We start from the raw sequence: 21,217 nt of genomic DNA on the forward strand, positions 1-21,217 counted from the left end.
CCGTGTGCAGTGTCGCGGGGGGCGCGGCGCCCGCCCCGCGGGGCTCGGGAACGCGCCGCGCCCCGGGTGCCCCCGCGTCGTGGGCACGTCCGCGCCCGGGTTACCTTCCCGTGGGGAGCCCGCCCCGGGCCTCAGCGCGGCGCAGGAAAACAACCGCGAGTCGGCCGCCCCGGCGCGCGCCGGCCCGGCCCCGCGGGGAGCGCTCCCCGCGCCGGGGACGGCGGGCCTCCCGCCGGCGCCGCGGCCGCCGGGCTTTCCGGGCGGTGTTGGCCGTCCCGGCGTCCAGCGCGCCGGTCTCCGGAGCCCGTGGCGCGCGGTCCGAGCCTGGAAGCCTCGCGCTGCCTCCCGCGCCTCCCCGCGCGGCCCGGCCCGGCCCGGCCCGGCGCTCCTGGCCCTCCGCTCCTCCAGCCGCGCTGCCCGGGCCGGACGTCCGTCTGCTCCGTTAGCCTGTTGGGCACCGGGACCCGCGGACACCGCAGCCGGAGGCGGAACGGGGTCGGGCCCGCGCTCCCTCTGCCCTCTGCGGTGGAGCGTTGACCCGCACCCCAGCGGCGTGAACGTGACTGTGGGGTAGCTCTGCTCTTTTCCAAGTGCTGTTACTGGGCCTTGAACTCGGGGTCCTGAACTCAGGGCCTCGCGCCCTGGCTTGGCTGCTGCTGGAAGGCCCGCATTCTGCCGCTGAGCCACGCCTCCAGCTCCACGCTTCTTTGAGTTTAAATTTTTCTTCACAGGTGGTACTTTAGTTCTGAGTTAAGATGCTGTTCACGCGAGAACGCTGAACGTGTCCTTGACACTTAGGGCAAAAGGTTTTAGCGTCATTCCGAAGGCTCTGGATTGTTTCTCCACAGATGGGAGCCTTCAGCATCTTGTGCTCACCAGACAGACGTCAAACCCATGTCCTGACCCAGGGTTTCCCAGAAGGGCTGAGACCTGAGGCGCATCCTCGTACAAGGAGGAAGGGCCCAGGAGCAGGACTCCTTATCGCCCCGGCCAGCCTGGCAGTGCCTCCTGAATGCTGGGCCCAGCCTTGTGGGGTCTGTGAACCAGAACCGACTTCATCGAGGTGGCACCTTAGCCGAGAGGGCATGTGTGACATGGGTAGTTTGTACAAAGAAATGAGGCGTGTGGAGATGTAGGAAAACCGCTGGAGAACTGAGCTCTGGGGTAGTCCTTGGTCCAGGAATGAGACCTGTGCCACCTCACAGGCACCCAGCGAACCGAGTTGTTGAAGTAAAAAGAAGGGAAAGAAAGTGCTCCCACGGTGCCTGGTGGCACCCAACTCTGTGGTTGTGGTTATTTTTCAGGGTGCAAGACTGGACTTTTGGGGGGATTCTGCTGCAGATAGCACTCATTAAGTTTTTTTTTGGGGGGGGTGTAGGGGTCAGGTCGTGGGGCCTGAACACTGGGCCTGGGCGCTGTCCCTCAGCTCAAGGCTAGCGCTCTACCACTTGAGCCACAGCGCCACTTCTGGCTTCTTTCTTTTTGCTTATGTGGTGCTGAGGAATCGAACCCAGGGCCTCATGCATGCCAGCCAAGCACTCTACCACCGAGCCACCTTCCCAGCCCCACTCATTAAGTTTTTTTCTACTTGGGAAATAGAGAAACTACACATGGAAGTTGAGTCTTGGATAATGCCTTCTCTATTGGCCTTGTGTGGTATCTGCCCTAGCCACACAGTGAGCAGTTGATATGTGAGGCGTATGGTGGATGTTTTAAAACAGAATTTTCATACTGTTCATGATGTATGAAGTATAAAACTTTTACAAAGTAATGTTTGTAGTATAGAAATATTTTTGTAAGATATTCCTATTTTTGTAGAATATATTGTGTATATATTTGTGTACATAAATATTTTGTGGTGGACATTTGAGGCTTTAATTTTTTTTTCTTTTTGTACATGCTTCAGTCTTTTAAGATGATTCTACAGTGAGTGCTGCTTACGGAGCAGAAAGGTGAAGGACACTTTACAGCTGATAGTAAGAATATGTTTTGTTTTCAAATTCAGATTTTTCCTACCTTTTGGCAGTTAAACATATAAGTATGATGCACAGGATAAAAATAATTTACATAATCAGGATTCTGTTTTCTGCACAAGGGTCCAGAATTAAGCCATATACATATTACTTACAAAATCCAAATTACAAGTCAAATTATGTATGGTCTTCGTGAATTGTGGTCTGTGCTCATGGAGTGCTAGAATGGGAGTTAGGGCGAGTTGGTAACATCATTGATTTATAAAAGAATGTCCTTTAGGGCAGGTGTCAAAGTAAGTTTTCAGACATCAAAGTTTGAAGATGTGCTTGTTTCAGTGTATGAGCATTTGTAGCAATGTGAACCTTTAGTTGCTGAAAAGGGATAGAGGAGGAGTCTGGTGAATAATGTGTATCCTGAGGTTCCATGAGGCCTTGCCTGGTGTGTGTGCAAGTCTTTGGAATTTATCAGGCTACCTTTAATTGTCTCCCATGGACTGTAGAAATTGTTACCATGACGAAATGAGTGTCAGTCTTAGTCCTGTAGTTCACGTAGGCTTTAGTGACCTGAGGTTATATAAAGTAGGTTGCATAAAAATCTACAACTTTAGTGGTTTAAGATGACTGGGTTAACTTAGAACAGCTTTAGAAATGATTCAGCTGCAGAGAGCTCTCTGTGATTGCGTTTTGAGGTATGTACATAGTCACATAAGAAAGTACATCAAGATAGAGCGGATTCCCACTGCCTTCTATGTTATCCTAGTTATTCCTACCACTGTTCTGATCTGGAACCTTTCAGTGCATCTCACTTGTTTGAATGTCAGGTAAAAGGATCTTTTTGTGCTAAGGCTCTTTCTCTCATTGTTGTATTTGAGTTGAATCTGGGCTGATAGAGCATTTTTCCCCCCATTGTGTATCTAATCTAACACAGATGGTCTTATTCTTATTTGGGTTATTTAAGGATGCTGCTAGGTATGCTTCTGTATGTGTCTTTGGGTGGGCATAGACACTGAATTGGGTGTGAATCTGGGTATGGGATTGCTGAGTTTGTGTATGATGTCACTTGAGAAGATCTAGTGCTGTTTGTTGTGTGCTTATTTTCAGAAATTAACATATAGGAAAATTGATATAAATTTTTTTTGCTTGCTCCAGTGAGGTTCCCTCCCTCCCTCCCTTCTTCCCTTCCTCCCTTTTTTTCTTCTTTTCTTCTTTCACACTTAACTTATATTAATTATATGAGGGGATTTCATTGTTATAGTTCCACACGTGTTTACACTGTATTGTAATCAACCTCATCCTATCTATCACTCTCCCCTTGAAAAAAAAAAAAGAAAAATCAACCCACCACCCCCGTCAGAGTCTTGCTTTGTTGCTCTGGCAGGTCCCAGACATCTAGGTTTAAGTCCGTCTCTCAGTTCAGCCTCCTCAGTACTTGGGACTATAGATATGGTTCACCATGGCCATCTTTTTTCAGATGTGCTGTTGTTTCATTTTGGGGGGTGGAGGGGTGGGAGGGGCAGCATTGAGGATTAAACCTAGAACCCCAGAACCTGTACATTATAGGCAACTGTTCTATCAATGAGTTACTACACCTCTAGCTGGGTTTGAATTTAACCAAAGTAATAGGCTCATAGAATCACTGTGACAGAATAGTTTTATTATCCACAAAAACTCCTAGACACAACTCATGTGCAGTCATACTCTTCTCTACTTCTAAACTCTTGGCAACCACTGCTCTCTAACTTAAAAAAATTTGTTTTAAGAAGAAATCATGTAAATGAAATCATATAAATGGAATAGTAGAGCATGAAACCGTTTTTTTTTTTTTTTTTTTTTTTTTTTTTGTGGGTCGTGGGGCTTGAACTCTGGACTTGGGCACTGTCCCTGAGCTCTTCAGCTCAAGGCGAATGTTCTACCACTTGAGCCACAGCGCCACTTCTGGTTTTCTAGTGGTTTATTGGAGATAAGAGTCTCACGGACTTTCCTGCCCGGGCGGGCTTTGAACCAAGATCCTCAGATCTCAGCCTCCTGAGTAGCTAGAATTACAGGCGTGAGCCACTGGCGCCCGGCCTCATGAAACCTTTTTTTTTTTTTTTTTTTTTTTTGTTGGCCGTGGGGCTTGAACTCTGGGCCTGGGCGCTGTCCCTCAGCTCTTCAGCTCAAGGCGAGCGCTCTACCACTTGAGCTACAGCGCCACTTCCGGTTTTCTGGTGGTTTATTGGAGATAGGAGTCTCACGGTCTCTCCTGCCCGGGCTGGCTTTGAACCGCGATCCTCAGATCTCAGCCTCCTGAGTAGCTAGGATTACAGGCGTGAGCCACCAGCGCCCGACCTCATGAAACCTTTTGAAGCTGGTTTATTTCACTTAACATAATCACTGAGATCCAGGTTACATGCTTTCTTGTTTTTTGTTTTTGGTCGGTTATAGGGCTTGAACTCTGGGTCTGGGCACTGTCCCTCAGCCCTTCAGCTCAAGGCAAGTGCTCTACCACTTGAGCCACAGCTCCGCTTCCGGTTTTCTGGTGGTTAATTGGAGATAAGAGTCTGACAGACCTTCCTGTCCCGGCTGGCTTTGAACCTCAATCCTTAGATCTCAGCCTCCTGAGTAGCTAGGATGACAGGCGTGAGCCACTGGTTCCCAGTCAGGTTACGTGTTTTAATACTTTGTTCCTTTACATTACTAAATAATATTCCATTGGTGGACATTGACATTGTTTGCAGGGTTTGTTGATTATGAAGTTGTTATAAATGTTTGTGTATAAGTTTTTGTGTGAACAAAAATTTTCATTCCTGTACGGTGCCAAGGAATAGTAACTGGATTATATGGTAATGTGAGAAGCAACTAATCTTTTTCTGGAGTAGATATTACCTACTCATCAGCAGTGTGTGGGAGTTCCAATTGCTCTACATTCTCGCTAGCTAGCATGTGGTGTTATCAATAGTTTCTGTTGTAACCATTTGAATAAATGTATATAGTTGTAGTGTCATTCTCTATTTTCCTTTGGCTAATACTGAATAATTTTCATGTATTTATGTGTAGTTTCTGTATTTCCTTGGAAGAAATATATATTCAAGACAGCCTATTTTTGACTAGATTGTTTCCCTTTTTTTGAGTTGGGACAGTTCTTTAAGGTTTTGGGTGGCTCATGCCTATAATCCTCGATATTCAGAAGGCTGAGATCTGACGATTGTGGTTCAAAGCCAGCCTGGGTGGAAAATCTGTGAGACCTTTAATCTCTAATCAGCTATTCAAGAAAAGCCAGAATGGTGCTGTGGCTCAAGTGGTAGAGCAGTAAGCTTAAGGAAAAGAAGCTCAGAGATAGAGCCCAGGTCTAGTGTTCAAGCCCCAGGACCAGCCAAAAAAAAATACAATAAAATAAAAAAGAAGAAGAAAAAAGATTTTGGGTGTAAGTCCTTTGCCAGATAGGTGATTTGAAAGCATTTGTTTTAGTATAGGTTTTGCTGCTGCTGGTGATGCTTAAATTTGAACTCAGAGCCTTGTAACACTTCAGCCATGCCTCAGCCCAACCTTTGCTGGTTATTTTGGAGATGGAGTCTCATGGACTTTTCTGCCTAGATTGGCTTCAAATTGTGGTCATTTGATGTCCTTCGTAGCTAGGATTACAGCTGAGAGCCATCGGTGAATGGCCTGCCTTTGAACTTTCTTTCCTATGGTAGGGAGAGTTAACTTAGCTGAAGTTCAGCTTATCAACTTTTTTATAGATCATGGGTTTGGACAATATCTAAGAACTTTTCTGGCCTCAGGGTATAAAGATTTTTTTTTCTTACATTCTAAAAACGTTATAGAAAGTATGAGGTGTGCACTTTTTGTTGAGGTGGAGAGGCAATACTAGGACTTGAATTCAGGACCTGTGAGCAGGTGTTCTGCCCCTTGAACCACCTTCATTTCATAAGGTCTTGGGGTGGGGGGAGTCAGGGGGATTGGTTTAGTACTTGAACTCAAGGCCTGGGACCTGTGCTTGAGCTTTTTTACTAAGGCTAGTACTCTACCACTTGCAACATCTCCATTCCTGTTTTTTTTTTTTTTTTGTGCTTAATTGGAGATAAGAGTCTCATGGACTTTCTGCCTGGACTGTCTTTGAACTTCGATCCTCAGATCTCAGCCTCCAGAGTAGCTGGGATTACAGGTGTGAATCACTGGTGCTCGGCTATTTTTCTGAACTCTTTCAAGTATTTGCTTCTTTTACAAGCCCCCCCTCTCCCCTTTTTTTTTTTGTCTTTTCTTTTTTGGTACTGGGGATCGAACCCAGGACGTTGCACTTGCTAGGCAAGCGCTTTGCCACTGAGCCACATCCCAGCCCCCCTCTCCCCTTTTGATGCTGGGGTTGTACCCAGGGTCTCTTGTGTGCCACATACTGTATCACTCACTGAGCTATACTTCCAATCCTTAAGGATTTTATATTTAGACTGTTGGAAATGGTGTTTTTTTGTTTTGTTTTGTTTTTTTTGGCTTGGGTGCTGTCCCTGAGCTCTTTAGCTCAAGGTGATTGCTCTACCGCTTGAGCCACAGCGCCACTTCCAGGTTTCTGGTCATTTATTGGAGATAAGAGTCTCATGGACTTTCCTGCCCCAGCTGGCTTTGAATCGTGATCCTCAGATCTCAGCCTCCTGAGTAGCTAGGATAACAGGCAATTAGTAATGATAATATAATTAGGGCTAGGGCAGAGTACTTGCCCAGGATATACAAGGCCCTAGGTTTGATCTCTAGACATTGGGATTCTGTGTATAAGCAATCACATTGTTAATAAGTACTGGCTAAGCCTGTTAGTACAGTGTCAGTAGGAGCAGTGAGAAAGGATTTTATTGCCTTTTTCCTGGTCTTAGGAGGAAAACATTGTCTTCCACCATTAAGTGAATGTGTGCTGTATGTATATGGGCGGGGGGGGGTGTCAATATTTTGGTCAGTACCCATTATCATATTAAGGATGGCCCTATTTCTGGTTTGCTAAGAGATTTTATTAGTGCATATTGAATTTTGTCAAGTGATTTTTTTTGAATCAATTATGATCATGAGTTTTTTTCTTTAGACTATAATATATAGATATACTGGTTTTAGATATTGAACCCACTTTGTATTTCTGGAATAAGCCTTTTGAGATTATGGTATATTTTTTTTTGGGGGGGAGTCCAGTCTTGGGGCCTGAACTCTGGGCCTGGGTGCTGTCCCTCAGCTCTTCAGCTCAAGGCTAGCGCTCTACCACTTGAGCTACAGCACCACTTTTGGCTTTTTTTTTTTGCTTATGTGGTGCTGAGGAATTGAACCCAGGGCTTCATGCATGCAAGGCAAGCACTCTACCACTGAGCCACCTTCCCAGCCCGAGATTATGGTATATTCTTATTTTAAAATTATTGGTACTAAATAGTTTTGGTGAGAGGGAGTCTCATATTTGCAGGTATTAGATGAGAGCTGTTGAATATGTTTTCATAGGGTGCTTTTTCATAGTTATTTTTCATTTTAATTTGTCTTTTTCTGATTTGAGTATTCATATAACACTAGTCTCATAAAGTAAATGTGACATTGTTCACTGTGTGTGTGTGTGTGTGTGTGTGTGTGTGTGTGTGTGTGTGTGTGTGTGTGTGTGTGTGTGTGTGTGTGTGTGTGTGTGTGTGTGTGTGTGTGTGTGTGTGTGTGTATTTTGGTGCCGGTACTGGGGCTTGAACTCAGGACTTCATACTCTTTAGCCTTTTTACTAAAGGCTTGAGTTCTATACCATATGAGCCACACCTCCATTCTGGCTTTTTGCTGGTTATTTGGAGATAAAAGTCTCACGCTTTTCGATCCAGGCTGGCTTCAAATTGTGGTCCTGGTATCTTGGCCTCCTGAGTTTCTAGGCTTACAAGTGTGAGTCACCACCCTTCTCTTTTGTATGTTTCAGTAGTTCATGGTTTTCAGGAAATTAGCCTGTTTCATCTAAGTAGTTGATTCTATGTGTGCCAGTACTCGGGGCTTAAACTTAGGGCCTGGGCAGGCATGTTCTTTAGCTTTTTTGCTTAAGACTGGTACTCTACCACTTGAACCACAGCTCCACCTCCTGGAGTTTTAGTTGTTAATTGGAGATAAAAGTCTCATGACCTTTTCTGCCTCTACTGGCTTCATGCTAAGATTCTTAAGTCTCAGCCTCTGAGTAGCTAGGAACAGGTGTGAGCTAACAGCACCTGGCTTTTAGTTTTTCTTTAGTATCCTTTAGTCCCTGCTGTTCTGCAGCGATAGATGGCTTCTCTGGTTTTGATAAGGTTGTGTTCCAATACGCTGTGATACAGTGAAAATGTGTGTCAAATGCATTTAATAAGTCAGCCTCCTGATCCTCATAGATTAGCAACAGTGCATGGCCCAGTGTCAGATGGACCTTTGGTTCTTGAGGGCCGGCCTCTGCAGCTTGTTTCTGCTCCTGGTATTTCCAGTTTCTCCCCACGCTCTACTGGTATAGGAAGAGAGCAGTATTCAAAATTCAGAGCGCAATACTTTCACTTTCACACTAGCCTAAGGTTGTTGAAAAGAATTATAAATGTCAAGTTGAGGATTATTTATGAATATAGTATTTAATAATATATTCATATATGTAATAACATTAATATATAATATATAGTATATATTACATATAAATATATTTGCTACCTACCAGTTTTGCTAGATGTTTCCAAAGTTTTTTTTTTTTTTTTTTGTCGGTTGTGAGTCTTGAACTCTGGGCCTGGGCGCTGTCCCTCAGCTCTTCAGCTCAAGGCGAGCGCTCTACCACTTGAGCTACAGCGCCACTTCCGGTTTTCTGGTGATTTATTGGAGATAGGAGTCTCACGGTCTTTCTTGCCCGGGCTGGCTTTGAACCGCGATCCTCAGATCTCAGCCTCCTGAGTAGCTAGGATTACAGGCGTGAGCCACCAGCACCCGGCGTTTCCAAAATTTTTTATACTTTTTAAAGAGGAATAGGGTTTTAGTATATTTAATAATTTTTCTATTGTTTTTCTGTTTTTAACTTTTAAGTTGTATTCAACCCTTTGGTTTATTGTTACTTTGGATTTTTTTTACTTTGTCGTTCCTTAAGAGAAACTTTAGTTTTTTGTTTTTGTTTTTTGTGAGCAGAGCATTGACTTGCACTTGGTAGGCTGGCAGTCTACTGCTTGAAGTGTGCTTCTACCTTTGCTTTTTATTGGTTTTTGCAGAGATGTAGTCCAGTGAATTTTTATGTCCAGATTGGCCTGAAACTGTTATCCTCCATATCTTAGCCTCTTGATCCATCAGTGGCTTTTTTGGGAATAGGTGTTGGAAGATATAGCCTAGCCCTGGTTTTCCTCCATCAGTTTTCTGAGAGCTAAAATTTCAGGAAGTGCATCACTACACCTGACTAGATTATTGATTTGAGACCTTTCTTTTTTACTAATGTATTTAATGTTATTAATTTGTTTTAAAATGACACTTTAGCTGTATGTCACGATTTTGGTATGTTGAACTGTCATTTTCATTCAGTTTAAAATGTATTCTGGTTTTCTTTGACTCATGGATTGTTTATTTTAGGACTAGGCCTTTCTCTGTAGCTGAGTCTGGCCTTGAACTGCGATCTTCCTGCTTCAGTGCTGTCTCCCAGGTGCTAGGATTTCTGATGTACCATGTCTAATTTTGTGAGTTATTTATCTGTATAAGGTACAGTTAAATTTTTCTGGTATCCCTTAGTTCTAGCGTATTTCTTTTGTGGTCAAAAAACATCCTTTTTATTATTTTATTTTCAAAAATTTTAAGGCTTTTATGGTCTAAGTGAATGTTGAATGTACACATATACTTAAAAATTGTTTTCAGCTATTGGATGGAGAGTTTCTTGAATGTCATTTAGTTGGTTTATAGTGTTGCTCAGTTCTTGATACTCTTGTGAGACAAACATACACACACACACACACACAATTAGAATTATTTTGTTTTCTTGGTGATGTACTTTTTTTTTTTTTTTGGTGCTAGATATGGGGCATGAACTCAGGGCCCAGGCACTTTGAATTGTAGTCCTCTGATCTCATCTTCCTGCCTAGCTGGAATTACGGGCGGGAGCCAACAACACTGGCTGAGTTACGTACCTCTTATTTGGTTCTAACATTTACTTTGATACTAATACAGCCACTGTACTTGGTTGTTACTATTTTTCTAACTTTATTGAGAGGTGATTTACAGTGGGGTTACATTTACATACATCAAGTAATAAGTACATTTCCTTTCGTATAGTGTCATTTATTCCCTCATTCTTCCTATTCCTTCCCTTTCATTCCGTATGAGTTGCATATTCACTTCCATCAATGTCCAGTGTGCTCCACTTCTGCACTTTTTCACCTTTTCCCCTGATTCTGTGCCCTCCCCACCCTTCACAGATGTCCACGTGAATACTGTGTATATTAGGTAAAGAATACAGAATCATCAGAAAAAGAAAAGGCAAATTAAGAAAAAAAAGTCCTTTGTTTCCATATCTTTGAAATACACACACACACACACACATATATATATATACATATATGTGTGTACACACACACACACACACACACGAAGAGGCCCTTGGGTATTGTACCTTTGTGATTCTCTCCTTAAACTGTCTTCTTTTGGTCTCACTCTGTGAGTATCTAGAATTCTGTGTAATTTGTCATATTCGTTAAGTTTTAAATCCAACTTCCACATATCAGGGAGAACATGCACCGCTTGTCTCTGATGTTGGCTCACCTCACTTAACATGATTGTTGTAGTTCCCTCCATGTCCCTGCAGATGATACCGTTTTGTTCTTTGTTATGGCGGTGTAAAATTCCATTGTATATAGGTACATTTTTGGGATCCACTGATCTACTGTGGGGCATCTGGAGTGTTTGGCTATTGGGAAGAGAGCAGCAGTGATCATGGAGGTGCAGGTGTCCTGTTCATGATGCTCAGGGTAGAGGCCCAGGAGTGGTATGGCTGGGTCGTAGGGGAGGTCTGTGTTTAGTGTCTGAGGACCCTCCAGACTGCTTTCCAGAGTGGTTGTACCCGTGTCCGTTCCCACCAGCAGTGCAGCAGGGTTCCTTTTTCCCCACATCCCCGTCAGTTCAAAATGTTTACCAATCTAACTCTGAGGTAAGAGGATATCTTAGGGTTGTTGTGATTTGCATTTCCTTTATTGCAGAGATGATAAGCATTTCCTCATCTGTTTCTTTGCCACTTGTACCTCTCCTTCTGAGAAGTCTCTTAGCTCCTTTGCCCACTTTGTGACTGGTGTATTAAGTTTGGGAGGGTTAGTTTCTTGAGCTCCTTGGCCTTTGAGTGATGCATTACTGGTAAAGATCTTCTTCCAGTTGGTTGGCTGTCTTTCTAGTTTAGTAACTATGACCTTAGCTGTACAGAAACATTTTATTTTAATGTAGTCCCAGTTGTCAAGTCTCTCTCCTACCTGTTGTACCTGGGACTCTCTTCAAGAAGTTTCTACCTGTTCCTGTAAGTTCTAATGTCTCTCCTATTCTCTTAGAATAGTTTCAGAGTTGTGGGTCTGACTTTGAGGTCTTTGAACCACTTTGAGTTGATATTGGTGCATGGTGACAAGCAGGGATCCACTTTTAGTTTTCTATATATTGCTGCCCAGTTTTCCCGGCACCAATTGTTGAAGAGGCTATGTTTTCTCCATTGTATGTCTTTGGCTCCTTTGTCAGATACAAGATGACTTAAGTATATGGTTTTATTTCTGGGTCTTCTAATCTGTTCCATTAATCTTTGGGTCTGTTTTTGTGCTAATACCAAGCTGTTTTTTGTTATTATGGCTCTGTAATAGAATTTGAAGTCTGGTATTGTAATATCACTCACATTGCTTTTTTGCCTAGAATTGCTTTGGCTATTCTAGGTCTTTTTGTTGTTCCATATGAATTTTTGGATTGTTTTCTCTCAGTAAAGAATGTCATTGGAGTTTTCATGAGGATTACATTGGATTTATTTATTTTTATTTATTTTTGTCAGTCCTGGGACTTGAACTCAGGGCCTGGGTATTATCCCTAAGTTTCATTTGTTGAAGGCTAGCTTTCTTTTATGTAGTGCTGAGGAGTCGAACCCTGGGCCTCATGCATGCTAGGCAAGCACTCTACTACTAAGCCACGTTACCAGCCCCTTATTGCATTTGATCTGTATATTATTTTTCAGCAGTATGGTCATTTTCACAATATTGATTCTACCTACCCTTGACCCTGGAAGGTCTTTACATTGGTGTCTTCTTTGATTTCTTTCTTCAGCTTTTTATAGTTGTCGCTCTAAAGATCTTTTACATCTTGGGTTAGGCTAATTCCTAGCCTAGTGCCAATGGGGTTGTTCCCATGATTTCCCTTTCTGCTTGTTCATTGTTGGCATGCAGAAAGGCTACTGAGTTTCTGTGCGTTAATCTTGTATCTTGCTTCTTTGCCACAGTGCTTGATCAGCTTTAGGAGTTTGGGGATGGAATTTTTGGTGTACTTTAGGTGTCAAATATGTCATCTACAAATAGGGATAGTTTAATTTCTTCTTTCCTTATGTGAATCCCTTTTATGTCCTTTTCTTGCCTTATTGCTTTGGCTAAGAATTCTAGACTATATTGAAGAGGAGTAGTGAGAGTTGGGATCCTTGCCTCGTTCTTGGTTTTAGGGAAAATGGTCTTAGTTTTTCCCCATTTAATATGATGTTGGCTGTTGGTGTGTCATATTTAGCCTTTATCGTTTTAAGGAATGTTCCTTCTATTCCTAGTTTCTTTAAAGCTCTTAATGTGAATGGGTGTTGTATTTTGTAAAGGCTTTTTCTGCCTTTTCAGATGATCATGTGATTCTTGTCCTTGGCTCTGTTAACTTGGTGAATTACATATACTGATTTACTTATGTTAGACCAGCCTTGCATCTGTGGGATGCAAAGTCTGTTTGGTCATAATGTATGATTTAAAATTTTGTTTCTGGATTCTGTTGGCTAGTATTTTATTGAAGAGCTTTGCATCTATGTTCATCAGAGAAAATGGTCTGTATTTCTCTTTTTTTGTTGGTCCTTACCTGGTTTTGGGATAGGTGTGGTATTGGCTTCATAGAATAAATTTGAAATTGCTCCCTCTGTTTTTATTTCACAGAAAGCTTGCCAAGTATTGGTATTAGATCATCTTTAAAGGTCTTCCACAATTCAGCGGTTAGTCCATCTGGGCCTGGGCTTGTGTAATTGGCTTGTTTAGCTAGTTTATATCTTCTTGGTTCAATTTAGGCAGTTGGTATGTTTCTAAAAATTCATCAATTTCGGCTAGGTTTTCTTTCTTTACTGAGTATAGGTTTTTGTTTTGTTTTTTGCCAGTTCTGGGGCTTGAACTCGGCCTGGGCACTGTCCCTGAGCCTTGTTGTGCTCAAGGCTAGCACTCTACCACTTGAGCCACAGCGCCATTTCAGGCTTTTTCTGTTTATATGGTACTGAGGACTCAAACCCAGAGAGCTTCATGCATGCCAGGCAAGAACTCTACCACTAAGCCACATACCCAGCCACTGAGTATGGGTTTTGAAAATAGTCCTTTATAATCATTTGAATTTCTTGAAAGTTTGTTCTAATATTTCCTGTGGCATCTCTGATCTTGTTGATTTGAATTTCCTTTCTTCCTTTTCACTAATCTGGCAAGTGGTCTGTCAATTTTATTAATTTTTTCAAAAAACCAGCTTATTGTTTCATTGATTTTTTTTTTTTTTTTTTTTTGATCAGTCATGGGGCCTGAATTCTGGGCCTGGGCGCTGTCCCTCAGCTCTTCAGCTCAAGGCCAGCGCTCTACCACTTGAGCCACAGCATCACTTTCAGCTTTTTTCTGCTTATGTGGTGCTGAGAAATGGAACCAGGGCCTCATGCATGCGAGGCAAGCACTCTACTGCGGAGCACCTTCCCAGCCCATTTCATTGATTTTTATGTATAGTTTTTTTTTTTTTTTTTTTTTTGGGTGGTGTGGGGCTTGAACTCTGGGCCTGGGCACTGTCCCTCAGCTCTTCAGCTCAAGGCGAGCGCTCTGCCACTTGAGCTACAGCGCCACTTCCGGTTTTCTGGTGGTTTATTGGAGATAGGAGTCTCGCGGTCTCTCCTGCTCGGGCTGGCTTTGAACCGCGATCCTCGGATCTCAGCCTCCTGAGTAGCTAGGATTACAGGCGTGAGCCACCAGCACCCGGCTGTATAGTTTTTTTTTTTTAGTTTCTATTTCATTGATTTCTGCCCTAATCTTTGCTAACTTTTCATCTAGTAGTTTTAGACTTTTTTCTTGTTTTTCTAGCAGTTTTAATTGCATCATGAGGTTATTTACTTGAGCCATTTCTGTTTTATTTATCTGTGCTTTTACTGTATTCCAGAGGTTCCATTGTGATGTATTTTCATTGAATTGTAAGAACTTTCTAATTCCTTCCTTAATTTCTTCTGTGACCTAGGTGTTATTCAGTAATGTGCTGTTCAGCTTCCATTTATTTGAGTGATTTCTGCAGTGTATTTGTTGTTGAAAACTCGTTTTGATTCCACTGTGGTCAAAGAGGATACAAGGATTATGCCAGTCCTCTTGTATTTGCTTAGTTTCTTTGGTGTACTATGATATGATCTATTTTGAAGAATGTTCCATGGGCTGCTGAGAAGAATATGAATTGGGGCGTTGTTGGGTGGAAAGCTCTGTAGATGTCTCTTAAGTCCATTTGGAAAATGTTATCATTTAGTTAGGAGGCTTCTTTGCTTATCTTTTGTTTGATTGACCTGTCCTTTGGTGAGAGCGGGGTATTATTGTGTTTAGGTCTAATTTGTTCTGTAAGTCCGAAAGTATTGCTTTAACGTTTTCAGGTGTTCCATTGTTTGGTGTATAAGATTGACCACTGTAGGTTATGTTACTATTGTAATGTGACAGGTAGAACCCACAGCCTCCGCCTGCTAGGCAGGTGGTCTACCCCTTAGCTGCATCATCAGCCCATATCCAGACCTTTTGCTGCCAAGGAAGCACAGACAGGGGTCACAGGGGAATTTGGGTTCAGAGACCTTTTTCTTGTGAGATGGATGGACAGTATGTTGATGGAAATTACCCTTAAGTAGGAGGCTGTGTCTTAGATGAATAGCTATCCCCATGCTGCCCTCGTTATTTGTGTAGTAGAGTTTGTTTCATCTTCTTAACTTACTCATTTCATTTGTTGAAGTCAGTTCTTTTAGAGAGTTGCTTAGTTTTCACTAATTATCATGTTCGTTTTTTTAAAATTTTTATTAATTTTTTTGGCCTTTTCTTTTCTGGTACTGGGGATGGAACCCAGGACGGTGCACTTGCTAGGCAAGCGCTTTGCCACTGAGCTGCATCCCAGCCCTATTTTTTTTATTACTTTATTTTTGTTATTATAAAGGTAATATACAAGGAGTTCGTTTCATAAATCAGGTAATGAGTACTTTTTTTTTTTTTTTTCTAATGTGCTACTGAGGAATCGGACCCAGGGCCTCATGCATGCTACGCAAGCACTCTAGCACTAAGCACATTCCCGGGCCATGATTACATTTCTTTTTGAACAATGTCATCCCTTCCTTCACTCTCTCCCAGTTTTCCCTCCATACCCAGGTAGTTCATTTTCAAAAATGTCTAGTGAGTATACTGCTGCATTTATTTACCCTCTGCCCCTTCGTTTCTGTACCCTCTCTTAGCGTCCCAGAGACAGATGAATGGACAAACGACAAAAAGAAAAGAACAAAAACAACAACATAGAAACAGCCTTTTGTTTCCATTTCCTGGAGTTCATTTTGATAAAAATTATTTTTTATGAGCAGAGGCACATAGGTCTTGTGCCTTTGTTTTCTTCTCCTAAATATTCATTCATTTATTTATTTATTTTACTTATAATGTGTGTGAAATATGTTAGTTGAGGCTGTTTGGTGGCATAACTATTAATTGAATATTTGGTGCTGATACGGGTATTTCTGTGTATGTCATATTCTCTTTGTTGGTTTTGGCCCTATATAGGGTTTGTAAACTAATGATGAATATATTGACAGGAAGACATAGCCATCTTCAATAGTTTAACATGTATGTGTTGAAATCAAATAACTTAGTCTCTGCTGGGTGCCAATGGCTCATACCTGTAATCCTAGCAACTCAGGAGGCTGAGACCTGAAGGATTATGATTTGAAGCCAGCTCAGACTGAGAGGTCTTCAAGACTCCCATCTCCAGGTAACCAGTAAAATGCCAAACTGGAGGTGCGGCTCAGTGATGCTACCAGCCATGAACAAGAGAGCCAAGTGAAAGTATAAGGCCCTGAGTTCAAGCCCTTGTACTGGTACAAAAGAAACAAGCACATATATATCTCATGGGCAAAGAAGACATTTACTTTGTTTTTATTATAGAAATCTGTTTTGGTTAAATAACTACCTTGCAGTAATTCAAGTGATATTGACGGAGTGAATTTCACTCACTCACACACACACACACACACACACACACACACACACACACATTCTTAAATCATATTAAATAAAGAACATTCTCCTCTTAACTATTTTGAGCACAATATTAATTACAGCTTGAAAGTGAGTAAGAAGATGGAGAATCTAATTTTCTATGACCCAGGATTTACTTTTTAACATTTTTTTGAGACATAATCTTGCTTTCTGTAGCCCCGGCTGACCTTGAATTCTTTGTGCTTTGCCTCAGCCTCCCACTAGCTAGGCATATGCACCAGATCCTTTAATAGTTGATTGCAATATATTTTTCAAAACATGCCTGGCAATTGTCCTATGATAGGGAAAGTGCCCACAGGGCAAGAAGTCTCCCCTGGTTGCTCCTGAGAGCATAGCCCGTCTTAAGCAGGAGATGACCTGCTAGGGCACGTGACTCAGTGATTAAGTTGTCATTGATCGTGATAGTGTAAAGGAGTATAGAGTAACCTGGCCTTGGCCACTTCTGGATGCCTTGGATAAAGAAATTCTTGTCAGTCATGGGGCTTGAACTCTGGGCTTGGGCGCTGTCCCTGCACTCTACAGCCCAAGCAAGGCGAGCGCTCTACTGCTTGAGCCACAGCACCACTTCCGGTTTTGTAGTGGTTTATTGGAGATAAGAGTCTCACGGACTTTCCTGCCCAGGCTGGCTTTGAACCGTGATCCTCAGATCTCAGCCTCCTGAGTAGCTAGGATTACAGACGTGAGCCACTGGCGCCCGGAAGGATAAAGAAATTCTATACTTGAGGGGCTGGGAAGGTGGCTCAGTGGTAGAGCGCTTGCCTTGCATGCCTGAGGCCCTGGGTTCGATTCCTCAGCACCACATAAGCAAAAAGAAAAAAGCTGGAAACGGTGCTGTGGCTCAAGTGGTAGAGTGCTAGCCTTGAGCTGAAGAGCTGAGGGACAGCGCTCAGGCCCAGAGTTCAAGCCCCACGACCGGACCCAAAAACAAAAAACAAAAAAAGAAATTCTATACTTGATTTATTTTTATTTTTATTTTTGCCAGTTTTGGGGCTCGAACTCAGGGCCTGAGCACTGTCCCTGGGCTTCTTTTGCTCAAGGCTAGTACTCTACCACTTAGGCACAGCAGCACTTTTAGCCTTTTCTGTTTCTGTGGTCCTGAGGAATCGAACCCAGGATTTTATGCTTAGTAGGCATGGGCATATGTACTCTACCACTAAGACATTCCCAGTCCCCATACTTGACTTTCTGACTGCTTATATAGTGTTTGTGCTTTGTCTTTTTGAAAGCATAAAAAGCAACAGTACAGGGCTGGGAAGGTGGCTCAGTGGTAGAGCGCTTGCCTTGCATGCATGAGGCCCTGGGTTCGATTCCTCAGCACCACATAAGCAAAAAGAGTAAGCCGGAAGTGGCACTGTGGCTCAAGTGGTAGAGCGCTAGCTTTGAGCTGAAGAGCTGAGGGACAGCGTCCAGGCCCAGAGTTCAGGCCTCATGACTGGACCAAAAAAAAAAAAAAAAAAAAAAAAGCATCAGTACAGGTTAGCTGTTCTAATTGTAGTCACTATTAATGTTCCCTCTTTGTTTAAAAAATAGAGGAGCTAGGCCTGCTAGTGCAGGAGAATCACACATCTGAGACTAACCTAGGCAAAGTTAATGAGATCCTATCTCAGAAACAAAGCAGAAGGATTAGGGGAATGTTATTGTAAAGGTGATGTGCAAAGGGTAAGTTACATAAGCAGGTAAAGCATACATTTTTTTTTTTTTTTGGTTGGTTGTGGGGCCTGAATTCTGGGCCTGGGTGCTGTCCCTCAGCTCTTCAGCTCAAGGTTAGCGCTCTACCACTTGAGCTACAGCGCCACTTCCGGCTTTTTCTGCTTATGTGGTGCTGAAGAATCAAACCCAGGGCCTCATGGATGCAAGGCAAGCGCTCTACCACTGAACCACCTTGCCAGCCCAAGCATACATTTCTTTGTGGACAGTGTCACCCCTTCCCTCAATCTCTTCCAGTTTTTCCCTCCTAACCACCCCCCCCCCACACACAAGTTGTATAGTTCGTTTTCAACATAGTGTCTCTTGAGTACACTGTTACATTTGTTTATCCTTTGTCCCTCCATTTCTGTGTCTTCTCTTACCCTCCCAAGGATATATAAAGGAACAAACAAGACAAAAAGAAAAGAAAAACCAAAAATAGCAACAAAGAAAAAACTCTTGTTTCCATTTCCTGGAGTTTATTTTGTTCATTATTTTGTATGCTCAGAGGCACAGGCATTGGGCCTTGGTGTTCTTCTCCTAAGAGTGTCTTCCCTTGGTCTCACTGTGTGTGAATGCCTAGAGTCCTGTGCAACTCATCATGTCCAGTTATGTTTTTTATCTGGCTTCCGCATATGAGAGAAAACGTGCACTGTTACTCTAGAGAGCCCAAGCTCAAAGAGTTTGGCTTGCCTCACTTACATGATTTGTTCTAGGTCCACTCTTTTCCCTGCAAGTGGCATGTTATTTATTTATTTATTTATTTTGTCGGTCATGGGGCTTGAACTCTGGGCCTGGGCGCTGTCCCTCAGCTCTTCAGCTCAAGGCTCTACCGCTTGAGCTACAGCGCCAAGTCTAGTTTTCTAGTGGTTTATTGGAGATAGGCGTCTCATGGTCTTTCCTGCCCGGGTGGCTTTAACCATGATCCTCAGATCTCAGCCTCCTGGGTAGCTAGGATTACAGGCGTGAGCCACCGGTGCCCAGCTGGCATGTTATTCTTTTTTTTGGAGGGGGGGTCCAGTCATGGGTCTTGAACTCTGGGCCTGGGCACTGTCCCTCAGCTCTTCAGCTCAAGGCTAGCACTCTACCACTTGAGCCACAGCGCCACTTCCGGCTTTTTTTCTTTTTGCTTATGTGGTGCTGAGGAATCGAACCCAGGGCCTCATGCATGCAAGGCAAGCGCTCACTCTACCACTGAGCCACCTTCCCAGCCCTGGCATGTTATTCTTTTTTTTTTTTTTTGGGTCCGGTCCTGGGGCCTGAACTCTGGGCCTGGGCGCTGTCCCTCAGCTCTTCAGCTCAAGGCTAACGCTGTACCACTTGAGCCACAGCGCCACTTCCAGCTTTTTTTGGCATGTTATTCTTAATGAGTAGGTAGCATGTTTTTTTAATTCGATCATCTGTTTTAGGGCATCTGGGCTCTTTCCATAACTTGTCTACTGTGGATAGTGCATCAGTGGACATGAATGTGCAGGTGTCTTCATGATATCCTTGCTTGTGATGTTCTAGGTAGATTCCCAGGAGTGGTATGGCTAGGTGGTAGGGAAAATGTATATTTAGCAGTCCACTCTGGACTGCTGTCCAGAGTGGTTGTACTACTTTACATTCCCACCCACAGAGCAGTACCCTACCAACATTGGTTGTTTGAACTGTTCTTTTGATGCTTGTTTGTTTTCAGTAGATGCCACACCAGTTCTGTGGTAGATATGCTAGCATTGGCAAATCCCAGACTCATAGGACTGTAGAACTGCAGGGTAGTAAGAGTGCAGGGTGCATCAGAGCAGAGGCAGTGTTTGTTGTTGCCTTTGAAGCATTCTTCTGTCCTCATCAGGGTCTCCTCTCTGTCCTTGCAGTTTCTCGTGGCATTTTTTTCACTGTACTTGCTCAGTCAGATAGAAAACCTGTTAGATGTGCCTCAAGATGTAGGGGTGTTTAGGATGCCAACTTGAAAGGACTCCTAGGCAGAGCCTCCTTCTGCAGCCAACCAGCACACAGCAGGAAGGCTGCTGGGTGTTTATCCCTAAACCAGCAGGCCCCGCCCCTCTGCTCACATTGGCTGAGCTCAGGGTCTGCAGAAGGTTGTGGCTTGGCTAACTCCGGGAGCTTCTAACAGGGTGTCTTGGTTGAGGTGCAGTCAACAAGGGCCAAGCTACCTGGCCAAAGCTGGACCCTTCAGAAAAACCAAATATGAGGGAGACAAACTACTTTGATAGAAAAGATGCTTTTTCTCTCTGAAGCAGAGTTTCTGCACTGGAGTTTTTGTGGAGAGCATGCCTTCTGCATCCTGGGTGATGAACCTTGATGGGCATATAGACTGAACATTTCTTATAGACTGTGCTGTGCTTGCTCAGCACGTGACATCCTTATCACTTAGCATGTACTTAACACACACTTGGCAATTGAGCTCAGAAGCCCAGACCACTCCACAGAATCTGCAGATTCACCCTCTTCCCTTTTTCTTCTGAAACCTGTCTTCTTTGCTTTTGGATATGGAAGAAAGCATTTGTCCTGTTTCTGAAGTTAATCTAGTGCTACAGTGTTTCTCAACTGTTGGGTTTTAGCCAGTCTGTTAACCCTTGGAAACTCAGTGCAAAACTCACATACATAAGTGAGTTATATTGAAGCTTCTTCATACTGTCTAACCCTTTTCTCTAGTATCTTGCATCTTGCATCTTCTCTTTCCCTCCCGGGTCTTTCTCTTGACCCTGCTAGACCTTACAAGGTACTGGGTTTTTGTTTTTTGTTTTGTTCTGTTTTGTTGTGTTGTTGTTGGTCATGGGGCTTGAACTCTGGGCCTGGGCGCTGTCCCTGAACTCTTCAGCTCAAGGCGAGCGTGCTACTACTTGAGCCACAGCACCACTTCCGGTTTTCTGGTGGTTAATTGGAGATAAGAGTCTCACCGACTTTCCTGCCCAGGCTACATTTGAACCTCAATCCTTATATCTTAGCCTCTCCAGTTGCTAGGATTACAGGTATGAGCCATCAACATAAGGTACTATTTTATCTGATGAGATTTCTCTTGTGTCCACTAAATGACTTGAAATACTTCTACTTTCTTCACCCTCATTGTATGGTTTACTCCTTATCAGCTTTGTGCCTGCCTGTGTCACCAGCCTT

At 43.3% G+C, this 21,217-nt stretch overlaps 1 protein-coding gene across 1 annotated transcript in view; it reads left to right on the forward strand.

The window, feature by feature from the left end:
• Fam193a (family with sequence similarity 193 member A) overlaps window positions 1–21,217 on the forward strand; it is a 122,539-nt gene that overhangs the window by 352 nt on the left and 100,970 nt on the right. The window lies entirely within an intron of this gene.

The sequence above is a fragment of the Dipodomys merriami genome, unplaced genomic scaffold (assembly GCF_024711535.1).
Source record: "Dipodomys merriami isolate MVZ:Mamm:240054 unplaced genomic scaffold, mDipMer1.0.p SCAF_143, whole genome shotgun sequence".
NCBI classification, from domain to species: domain Eukaryota; kingdom Metazoa; phylum Chordata; class Mammalia; order Rodentia; family Heteromyidae; genus Dipodomys; species Dipodomys merriami.